The 11,602-nt window shown below is 43.5% G+C and overlaps 1 pseudogene; it reads left to right on the forward strand.

Moving 5' to 3' along the window:
- Positions 1-7,474: 7,474 nt before the first annotated feature.
- On the forward strand, positions 7,475-8,063 carry LOC148522335 (N-alpha-acetyltransferase 40 pseudogene; annotated as a pseudogene).
- The last annotated feature ends 3,539 nt before the right edge of the window (positions 8,064-11,602 follow it).

Raw genomic sequence — 11,602 nt, forward strand, 5'->3', positions numbered from 1 at the left:
TCTGCTCCTCTGAGTTCATCTAGAAGATGTTAATAAATACCCATTTAAAGTGTAAACTAATTCTGTTCTGTCTCTGTTCTATACTGTCTTCAAGGATATGGATAGAACAGTAATGAAGGCTCTGTGGCCCAAACCCTAAATTGGGAATACTCCTGTGAATGTATCCTCTCCACCATGTTGTAATTCTTTCAGACTTTTGAAAAGCTAAGGATTCAGAGATGTACAGTATGCTAATGCAATTGCAGCTGGGAAAATATGCTAATGTTTCCAAAGCTTACCCAAGAATACACCCACAGCAGTGTTCTTATATCCATCCGATGAAGTACAACAGCATAAACAGCGGTAACATGGACGCAGATCGGCCAGCCTCAAAGCTTATAAGCATACTTGTCAACTCCCTGAAATAGCAGCAATCTCCCTGACTCCCTGAAGAGTCTGGCAATCTCCCTTATTTCACCGTACCCCCATTATAATACTGTTATATAAAAGAAAAAACAGAGACATGTACATTCAAATTGGATCATTCGTATAATTTCCCTGCATTGATTATAAGGCACAATGATCCCTATGGCTACATGCATTTTCTGAAAAGTATCAGAGTGTTTTCATCAACATCTAGATCTTACTCAGGGGTTCATGTATCAAGCAGTGAAAAGAGCAGAGAATTGCGCCAGTGGAGTAGTTGCCCCTAGCAACCAATCAGCTCCTACCTATCATTTTATAGAATGTACTTGATGTATGCTACCTCGAAGCTGATTGGTTGCTATGGGCAACTACGTCACTGGTCCACTTCACCACACTTTTCACTGCTTGATACATAAACCCCTAACTGTTTTTGGGCTCATTTACATTTAGATGTAAATCAAATTTATGACACGCCTCTCAGATGTAGGAGTACACGCCCACTTTACCGCCGCCCATAGGTGCTGCTTTCACTATGTCCCTGAAATGCTTTTTCAAAAGTAGGCAAGTATGGTGTAGGCAAGTCTGACCAGCCTCAAACACTACGGCTCTCCTGACATGCTGCAAAGGAGATCAAAATAGCTAATTTATGCACACCCATAAAACAGCATTTAAATGGTCAGACGCACCTGTATTTGCCTAACCACCCCGTTACCTCCCCATATGCTGACTACCTGTCACTCACTTTGTGAATGAATCCTCTGTGTAAGCACAATCACAAAACTGCTTGCCCAGTGCAGCTTACACACATGCGCAATGGCAAACAATCGCTCAATCTGTGTAAATATCAGCATTGCGTAAATCTCTGATTCTGGCCCTAAGTCTACTTTAAGGAAATTATATCTGCTATTCAAAACTCAAATTACCTATAAAGTTTTTCTAAGCAATTTAGGGCCTGATTCAGACCCACTCGCGAGCGGCTGTCCGCTCGCAAGTGGGTCGATGTTCTGCACTGAGCATGCGCACGACGGAGGGAGCTCCGTCGTGCGCATGCGCCAGACACGACGAGCGAAGGACTTTCCTTCGCTCGTTGTGTCCGATCAAAGGGGGCGTGCTGTCAATGTTGATTGACAGCACGCCCCCTTTGGTGGGCGTGCCGGGGGCGTGCCTCCCTGACGGGGGCGTTCCCACGGGATCGCCTCCCGTCAGAAGCCGGCCTACTGACATCACTAGTGATGTCAGTGGGAGTGATTTTGGCTCTGATAGAGCCAAAATCACTCCGGAGCTTGCGGTTGAAAACCTCAACCGCAGGCTCCGGCTCGCAATTTCGATGGTCGCGATGGTCACGACCATCGCGGCCATCAAAATGCACGCTCGTATAGCCTGTGGGTGGTGACCCACAGCTATACGAGCGTCCAGGAGGACGCTCCATTAAAATGGAGCCCGGCCCTCATGCAGAGCGTGCGCTCTGCTCAGAGCGTACGGCTCTGAATGAGGGCCTTAGTTTGTGAGTTTGTTGGTCTATATTAGTAAATGCCAGACACTAGCCAGAGAACTACATGTCCATAAAATCAGGGAATGATCTGTCAGACAGCAACTTTATTTCATCTTTGCAGACTTGTGTTGAGCCATGCAGCAGTGTGGGAAAGGCTCTGTTATTACTGCATTTAAATCATGTATTCCGTGCTAAAATCTTCTCCTCACCAGATCAAGAGGCTTGTCTGATGCTGGCCCAGGGGAACTTTCAAGATGGAAAAGGATATTTACGAAATAAAACTCAACTGAATGTGTGATTCACACACAGCCTCATGTACAAATGATAAACTTGACAAACTTATGCCCATTCAGGTCATACACATAAGAGAAAAAACACTTGATATTAAGTTTGATTGATATAAAAAGAAAAGCTATAATGCAGAAAGTATAATCTTTATTATTGTGTACAAATAAGAGTAGAACCAAATTATTTCTAAGATATGCCCATAAAATTATATTATATAACTAGGAACAATGAAGAATGCTTTAGAGGCAAATCTGCAATCATCATCAGCTAGTTAATGCTGGTATCATCATCAGTGAGTATATGAACCAGATCTCAGGCATACACAAGGGATATGGGGAGATATGTACCAAGTCTTCTAAGAGAAGAGAAGTGGAGAAGTGGCTCATTGCAACTAAACAGCTTCTTCTTTTCATTTTATATGTACTTGATAAATGCTAGCTAGAAGCTGATTGGTTGCTATGGGGAACTTCACCAGTTGCCCACTTCTATACTCTTTAGAAGGTTTGATACATGTCTCACCATATCACATATGTCCGCCTGAGGTTTGATACATCTCCCCGATGGTTACAGACGCTAAATATGGGTCTCCATGCAGGTCTGCTTCAGTTTGTAATTACTGTATGATCACGCTCTTATTGTACTTGGACTGCATTTGCATTGCCCTTTCCCTTCGCTCTTCAAGCGTAAGGAGGCGTAAGTGTCAGATCTGCATATGGATGTAGGTATGTATATTCTTATGTGAATGCACAGTAAAAATTAGCACTGAGCAAATTCAGCATAAGTCCTCATTTGTGCAAATCAGTGTAGCCATAGGGGTTTATTTACTAAACTGCGGGTTTACAAAAGTGGAGATATTGCACATAGCAATCAATCAGATTATAGTTATTTTCTAGAATGTACTAGATAAATGACAAGTAGAATCTGATTGGTTGCTATAGGCAAAATCTTCACTTTTGTAAACCCGCACTTTAGTAAATATAACCTATAATGAGTACATCTGTATAGTTACTTAAAGTCCAGTATGGTTTGGAATTGTATTGCAACACCAATATTAATGCAGGAATAATTAGTTCGTTAGAGTCAATCAGAACAACAAATCGGGCATTTCGTGCAGTGTGTATGCCCAATTTGCACGCTCCCGCGGTTGCATGCGATATCATGTGATTGGCCATGCTGCAGTGTCAATCACACGATATCACATGTGAGGCTGTACATATTAATGACCGATGGAGCAGTAATTGTTCCGTTGTTCATTAAAAAAAGTGTGTACCAGCAATCATGCGATGTCCAGGGTGAAGGCAAATCACCCTGAACATCGGCACGACTGCCGGTCATTTAGAGGTGTATCCAGCCTAAGGTAACATTTGTTGGTTAATGACAATTATTTTGGGTTACTGGATGATTATTGTACAATAGATATGTCAGTTAACTGTACATAGTATCTGTTACTTCACAGTTTAACAGTGTTTCAGAATGTTCAAGATGTATAAAGTGTTTTTATTGTGTAATTTACATTGTGTAACTAACTATACAACCTGCATCATGTACTATATGACCACTTTATAATTATACTAATTTCATATTTATTTATTCCCCATCATTTGAATTAAACTTAAAAATAACCAAGCTTCAGTTTGTCAAGAGTTTCAGAGGGAACTGCATCACAGACGACCTGATTCAGAAGTGGGCATAAACGTCACTGCCAATGCCCCTTTATATAGAGTGGCAGTGTGAAAACATGCAAAAACCACAAAGGCATCTTGTGCAAAAAGACGCCCACTGTCTGCATCTCTGATCCGCTGCCTGCGTACAAAGATGCAGAATCAGATCAATATTGCCACTATTGGTCGTAGCATCAGACCTCTGCGAAATACTTAGAAGTAGATACTTTGGGGTAAATTTACTAAGAATCAAGAATGGTTGAGTTTAGTTTTTTTTAATCTTTATTTGCAACGCCGAATCTCAGGTGATTTTCCTGTTTTTCATATCGCAAATTTACTAAGAAGTGAGTTTAGCTGAAAGTGAGATGACCGATGGTGAAGCAGATCGAGTTATGTTCCCCGAGTTTAGGGCCGGATTAAGGTTTGTGGGGGCCCCTGGGCAACAAACTTGTGGGGGCCCCTATATACCATCGTTTCTCGTCACCCTAGGATTTTTTTTCTTTCTATTCACCTTAATGCCCCTCTTGCAATGCCCACTGTAGAAGTGCCCCTTACGCAATGTCCCCAGTAATGGTCCCTCCTATACAGTGCTCCTTATGGAGTGCCCCCTGTAGTAGTGTCCCTTATGCAGTGCCCCCAGTATTGGGCTTCCCTATGCAGTGCCCCTTATATAATACCCACAGTAGTGGTCCCCCCTATACAGTGCCCACAGTAGTTGTCCCCCCTATGCATTGCCCACAGTAGTAGTTCCCCCCCTATGCATTGCCCGCAGTAGTAGTCCACCCCTATACAGTGCCCCCAGTAGTAATCCCCCCTATGCAGTGTCCTTTATATAGTGCCCCCAGTAGTATTTCCCCCAAAAGCATTGCTCCCAGTAGTAGTCCCCCCATGCTCTGCCCCCAGTAGTAGTCCCCCCATGCTCTGCCCCCAGTAGTAGTCCCCCCTATACAGTGCCCCAGTAGTAGTCCCCATGCTCTGCCCCCAGTCGTAGTCCCCCTCTATACAGTGCCCCCAGTAGTAGTCCCACCCATTCAGCGCCCCAGTAGTATCCTCCCCTATACATTGCCCCCAGTAGCAAACACCCCCCCTATACAGTGCCCCCATGAAGTGGTCCCCCTATACAGTGACCCTTGTAGCTGCCCCCCTATACAGGGACGTCTGTAACGCTCCACCCCTATGCAGTGACAGTGCCCCACACACACACAAAAAAAAACTTACCTGAATCCCCGCTCCTGACGCGAGCCCGGCTCTTCTGTTGCACAGTCGGGAGAGACATCAGCATCATGACGTCTCTCCCATCACCACCAGCTGCGGGAGGAAGCCGGCTCCCTTCTGTTGTGCAGCAGCCAATGAGAGTCTGTCTGACTCTCATCGGCTGCTGTAACATACACACAGCTGCCACAGGAGGAGAGTGGTTAAAACTTCAATTTGGCAGAGAGTTTGTAGGCATCTCACCCGAGATTGTCATCTCGATTCTTGGAAAATTTGCGAGCAATATTTTTTAGGTGAAAAGTACTTCAGCGTTTTCTAGATGGTGATAAGATTCAAGTTTGCTATATCACCCGAGTTTTACGAGTGAGAAGAGAGAAATCTCTCTCTAACTCACCTGACTTTGCCTTTATTCAATTTGCGAGTTAAAAATTATGCCTAAACTCTCCTGAGATTGGCATCTCGGCCATTCTCGATTCTTAGTAAATGTACCCCTTAGAATGCCTGGCATTTGGGGATGCAGCCATTGGCTTTGACACACCCAGAAAATGGGGCAAACATGCCACCATTTTCTGGAATGCTCCCTGACGCCACCCCGAAATGCCTGCAGCCTGTCAATCAGGCTGCGGCTATAGGAGCTCTGCCACCGGAACAGCACCAGCATTATGAGGCAGACATCCTGCATTATACACAGGGCCTGATTCAGCACGGATCACAAGTCTGAAATCGCATGCACCTGCTTGCTGTGAAAATATGCAAATGAATGCAATCACAGCACTATACCAAGATGCCCACCACTGAATAAAGCCGCAACATACATCCATCCGCAAGTCAGCTAAAACAACATTAACAACGAGTAATATCGGACTTATACGCACAGTTGTGGTGGAGTTGACATGCCTCACAACCTGCAAAACTTCCTTCCTGTAGACCTCTGGCTGCATATGCCATCGCAGGGGCTTAATTATGCAAGTCCCTGTAATGGCATTCAAGTGCACAGGCATGCCTGTGTTCCTTCGACCATCACCCCTCTCCACTCCCAAAAGGTACTTCCTGTCAATCATTTATTTGTGTTGCTGCATGTCTTCTGCATTTGCATACCTAAACGCTGTGGCCAAATTGCGCACATGCACTGTGATGCATGCGCATAACGCGAATGTCGACCGGTTGCATGTATCCGCAGCTTTGTGATCCTACCTAAATCAGGTCCACAGTCCCAAAAACATCAGTTGCCACCGAACTGGGACTGCTTCTGGGGCTGAATCAGCCTCACAATTGCCCTGCACTTATTATACAAAGGGGTGTATCTATTATGGCTGCAGGGTGTGCAGTGCACAGGATTCCATTGTATCGCAGACCAGTGGTGTCTCCAGAGATGGGGCTGCAGTACATTCCAAAATTCAAATAGGGGAGCCACACAAACTGCCAATGAGTCCCATCTGGTGATGTTTGGCTGCATTTGGTTTGGCAGTTGGTGTCACCCCTATTTGAATTTTGAACTGCACTGCATCCCTACCTCTGGAGCTGCCACTGCCCCAGACCAAGGCTGAGGCTGGCTCCATTTTTATTGTGATTTCTTAAAAATATATTGCTGTCACCAAATTGTTGGAGAAATTGATGCAAATATGGCTTTGCCAGAGTCATTGATGTTTGGCATGATGTAGAATTGTATTCTAATGCCACCAATGCAAAAATATGCAAATGTCACAACCGCCGGGAGATGTTTTGAGTAGGGATGCGCGCCTCGATCCCCATGTTTTCGTTTTCGGTTTGGATCTGTATCTCCTTCAAGGTTTTGGATCTGGATTTGATTTTACAAAACCACTCTTGTGTGTTTTGGTTTTGGATCTGTATTTTTTCAAAAAAATCATAAAAGCAGCTGATTTCACATTATTTGGGCCTGTTTTGTTCCTACAGTATTATTAACCTCAATAACATTTATTTCCGTCATTTCAAGTCAATGTTGACAACCTTACAATATTGATTTCATCCAGTTTAGGCCAAAAGGTAGCATCGAGCTAGCTTTCTGACTAAGCTAAGCGACAGCAGTGGGCGGCACTAACATGTGGCAGTTCAGCTTCCAACATGGCACAGAGTATCACTGCAGTGATAGACAGGATGGCAGTTTAATAAACTATATGACCCCATAGGAAGTTTAAAAACCAAGAATGTTTCATTATTCAAGAACTAGGTCAGAGGCCCAAGGGAGTTGGAATATGTTTATGGACTGAAGACATGGAAAGGACAGAATGATTGATTAGTTTTTAATTTATTTATTTTAATGTTTTGATTCTTAGAAAAATGTATGAGCTTCTTCTCCCCCTCCAGCACCAAACCGAACCAGGCTTCAGAGTATTACGACATAATCTTTGTCATGGGGAGGAACTCTGTATGGGCAAAAGAAAAATAAACTGTGTGCACCAATGTGCAAGCGGCCAATCAGTTGGATGACCCTTTAGGAGCCTTTCTAGTCTTGACAGAGATGGGTTGAATCTGTCAATACAGTGCTGCAGAGTAACAGATTTGGACCAGGAGACTCTAGACTGGTTATTTGAACTCACAAAGGCAAATATGCAGTTGCTATATGAACAGAGTGAGTGGGGATGGAAGAGCTGGAAAAGCGTGAAGAGCTGACAGATGAACATCCCTAGTACAATATTGCCAGAGATGAGCTTTCTGCACCTATTGCTTTTGTGCATTTCAGATTTGACGTGGAGTGCAGGGATAAGGTCCTTTATTGTTATGAGGTGCAGTTAGAGATCCAAGTCCACAGGAAAGGAGTGGGGAAATTCCTGGTACAAATGTTACAATTGGTGGTAAATAGCACACATATGAAGAAAGTCGTCCTTACAGTGTTCAAACACAATCACTGTGCTTACCAATTCAGAGATGCTTTACAGTTTGAGATAGATGAGACCTCTCCCAGTGTAGTGGGGTGCTGCAGTGATTTTTGCACGTATGAGATTCTGAGAAATCTCATGCACCTGCTGAATGGTGAAAATGCTTAGATATTTTGCAGGCCAAAGAGAGCATCTCCTGCACGGCCCTGTCATTTTTTAAAAACAATTTACACCACCAAGTTAATTGTGTGAGCAAAACATGGGGCATGTTGGAATTCCCCCAGCTTTTAAATCTCACAATATCAGTGGTGCTGTCAGAAATCACAAATCCCGAGGAGAGTCCAAGTGGGGTAAGTCATTTTGCAATGACTTCCCTGAGGTTTTCTAAGAGGTTGTCAGCAGTATGACTCTTAGTGAAACCAGTGATACACAGAGTAGCCTGCCTCTGAATGAGCTGCTTTTTCTTGCTGCTGCTGTTAGTGCCGCTAATGGCAATACACCCACCCAGTGGGCTGTTACATTAATGTAGTCTTGCATTTGCCCTGGTTCACTTCATATCTATGGTTAATTGGACAGTGGGTACAACAGCATTTTAGAGGACACTAATTACTTTTTGTTTAACATCTCTGTACAGCCTGGGAAATGCTTTTCTAATGTAGTGGAACCTAGATGGGGTTTGGTAGTGGGAAACATGCACATCTAATACCAGCATAGATGTTATGATATCAGTGATCCACTGTCCAAATAGATGACTGCTGTCATACATGCTCCCCCTCGCAAAGGATTGTTTAACAGTCAATTGTTTTTTTGAACTACTTCTAGTAGTCTTCCTGGTCCCCTTCTGGGATAAAGATCCACTCCCAGCAGTAGCAGCAGCAGCAGGTGTAGCCCTCTCGGTTTCTTTTGAGGAATACAGGATAGGGGAGGCCTGAGTTAGCCTTAACTAATTGGATGCAGGACTAGTTCCAATCATTATTGAAGATAATGTTGATTAAGGTGTTGGTGGTGAAGATGCCAGGTACTTGGATCTAGCAGAGAGAAGGGAGCATACTGACGCTGGACTGCTTGTTTCTTTTTTTATCCAAAGTTTTTCAATTTTGCACACACTTTTGATGGATGCACTGTAGATGATGTAACAGGGAGGAGGTTCCTAAATGGTTAGGGTCCCTACCTCTACTTACACTTGCATGACAACAGGTACAGATAGCTTGACAATTGTTGTTCAGATTTGGTTAGAAATTATTCCATACAAAAAAAGTGGATTTTTTTGTTTTATGACCAGGCATGACAATGGGCTTTTCCTTATCATGGACAGCAACCGTTTCCACTGGGACCTGATTTACACAAACAATAACCTCATCAACAACATCTTCATCATCAGCATCCTCATCTTCAACATCCTTATTAGCTTCAGCTACACAAATATCCTCCACATCCTGGTGCACTTCCACACAAGCATGCTCGATTTCTATGTCAGCATGTTCACTTGTGCTGCTCATCCCCACATTTGCGTAGGATGGGTTGAAGGAGGCTACTCATTGAGTACAGTTTTGGAAAGGTCAGGCTCACACATGGCACCCGCCAACACACTTAGGGGTAATTTACTAAGATGAGAGTTTTTAGAAATTGAGATGTTGCCCATAGCAACCAATCAGATTTTAGCTATTATCTTCTGGAAGGTGCTAGTTAAATGTTAAGTAGAATCTGATTGGTTGCAATAGGCAACATCTCCATTTCTAAAAACTCTCATCTTAGTAAATTTACCCCTTAGGCTCTCCTCAGGGATTTGTGACATTTCAGAGCATACAGTTGGTTCCTGTGCTTTAATAATTTTAATTTTTCTGAAACGTCTACAGGGAGAAGGGGTTACATCATCATAAAAGGCAGAACCACCAGTCATAAATAAAGGCCAAGGCCTTAGCCTTTCATTGCCATTTGTGTGGTGAAAGGCATATTGCCAATTTTATGCCTTTATGCAGCTAACTTTCCCTTTGATGTGTTTTTCTTTACCACTGTAAAAGATTGGTTCTTTGATTTTAGATGCACTGACTTAAGCCCTGATTGCCCTTGTGCATCGACATTAGCAGATGATGTAGACGGACTAGTATCATCATGACTAGTGGCACTGGCAGCAGCTCCAGCACCAGTATGTGGTTCCTGCTTGCCTCTCAACTGATCATTCTCCATATCAGCAAACATGAACAAAATGGGGTACAGCACACGTCAATTTGTATCAATTTAAAATATTAAACTGTGGTATCAATGACCTACAGTATTACAATAATTTAAAAAAAAATACACTGTGCTACCTCTTACATTGTCACAATATTTTTTATGAATAATTCACTGTGCTACCACTTACAGTGTCACAAAATGTTTTATGAATATTACACTCTGTTTTCAATTACAGTGCCACAATATTTTTTACGAATAATACACTGCAGTTCCACTTACGAAGTCACAATATTTTTTTATGAATACACTGTGCTACCACTTACAGTATCACATATTTTTTATGAATAATACTCTGCGTTTCCACTTACAGTGTCACAATATGTTTATGAATATTACACTGCACTACCACTTACTGTGTCACAATCTGTGTTGAATATTACACTGCGCTACCACTTACAGCAGGGGTTCCCAACCACGGTCCTGAAGGCACACTAACAGTCCAGGTTTTAGGGATAGCCACTCCTCAGCACAAGTAACTTAATTAGAACCTGTGCACAAGCAAGGATATCACTAAAACCAGGACTGTTAGTGTACCTTGAGGACCGAGGTTGGGAATCACTGCCTTACAGTGTCACAATTTTTTTTATGAATATTACATTGCACTACCACTTACAGTGTCACAACACTTGTATGAATATATTACTTTGCGGTATTACTGACCAATAGTGTCAACATTTTTTTGTCCAGCCAGAAAAAAACCTAACGTTTTTTTCCCTATGGGGCAGTCCCTTTCACACACAACAGTTTTGTGCCGTGTGTGATGTTTTTCTGTGTGTAATCAATCCTTTACAGTGAAAATGTGGACGGCAGAAGTCCTATTTAGTGGTTAATAATAAGGCGACCGTGCCATGTTTGTGCCATTTTCATGCAGTGTGGAAGCCCTAATCTATTATTACCTTCAACTACAGTTTAACAACGGTAAAAATATGTCTGTTTTTTTTGCTGGACAGTCAAAACCATTGTGTGTGAAGTAGGGGTGAGCGGGTTCGGATTTCTGAAATCCGAACCCCCCCGAGCCCCCCCGATCCGAGTCCGATCCGAATCAGGCTCGACTTTTCCCGCCTGACTCGGATCTGAAATCGAGGCAAAACGTCATCATCCCGCCTTCCGAGTCTCGCGGGTTTTGGATCCTATATAAGGTACCCACGTCGGCGCCATTTTCTCACTCGGCTGTGGACAGTGAAGAGGGAGGGTGGGAGTTAGGGCTGTGTAGTGTAGTGTAGTGTAGTGCTGCTGTTGTCCACTACTTCAAAGTCCATAGGGGCTGGCTGTGTTGTGCTGTGCTGCTGTTGTTAATAGGGGCTGTGTCCACTACTTCAAAGTCCATAGGGGCTGGCTGGACTGTGTTGTGCAGTCAGTTCTCCATAGGGGCTGTGTCCACTCCAAAGTCCTGTGCAGTGTCCCAGTCCTAAAGAGGTGCTGTAGTGTTGTCCAGGGGGTGCTCTGTCCATCAGGGGTGCTCCCCCCAAGTG

This window comes from Taudactylus pleione, unplaced genomic scaffold (assembly GCF_031769625.1).
Source record: "Taudactylus pleione unplaced genomic scaffold, aTauple2 ptg000146l, whole genome shotgun sequence".
NCBI lineage: Eukaryota > Metazoa > Chordata > Amphibia > Anura > Myobatrachidae > Taudactylus > Taudactylus pleione.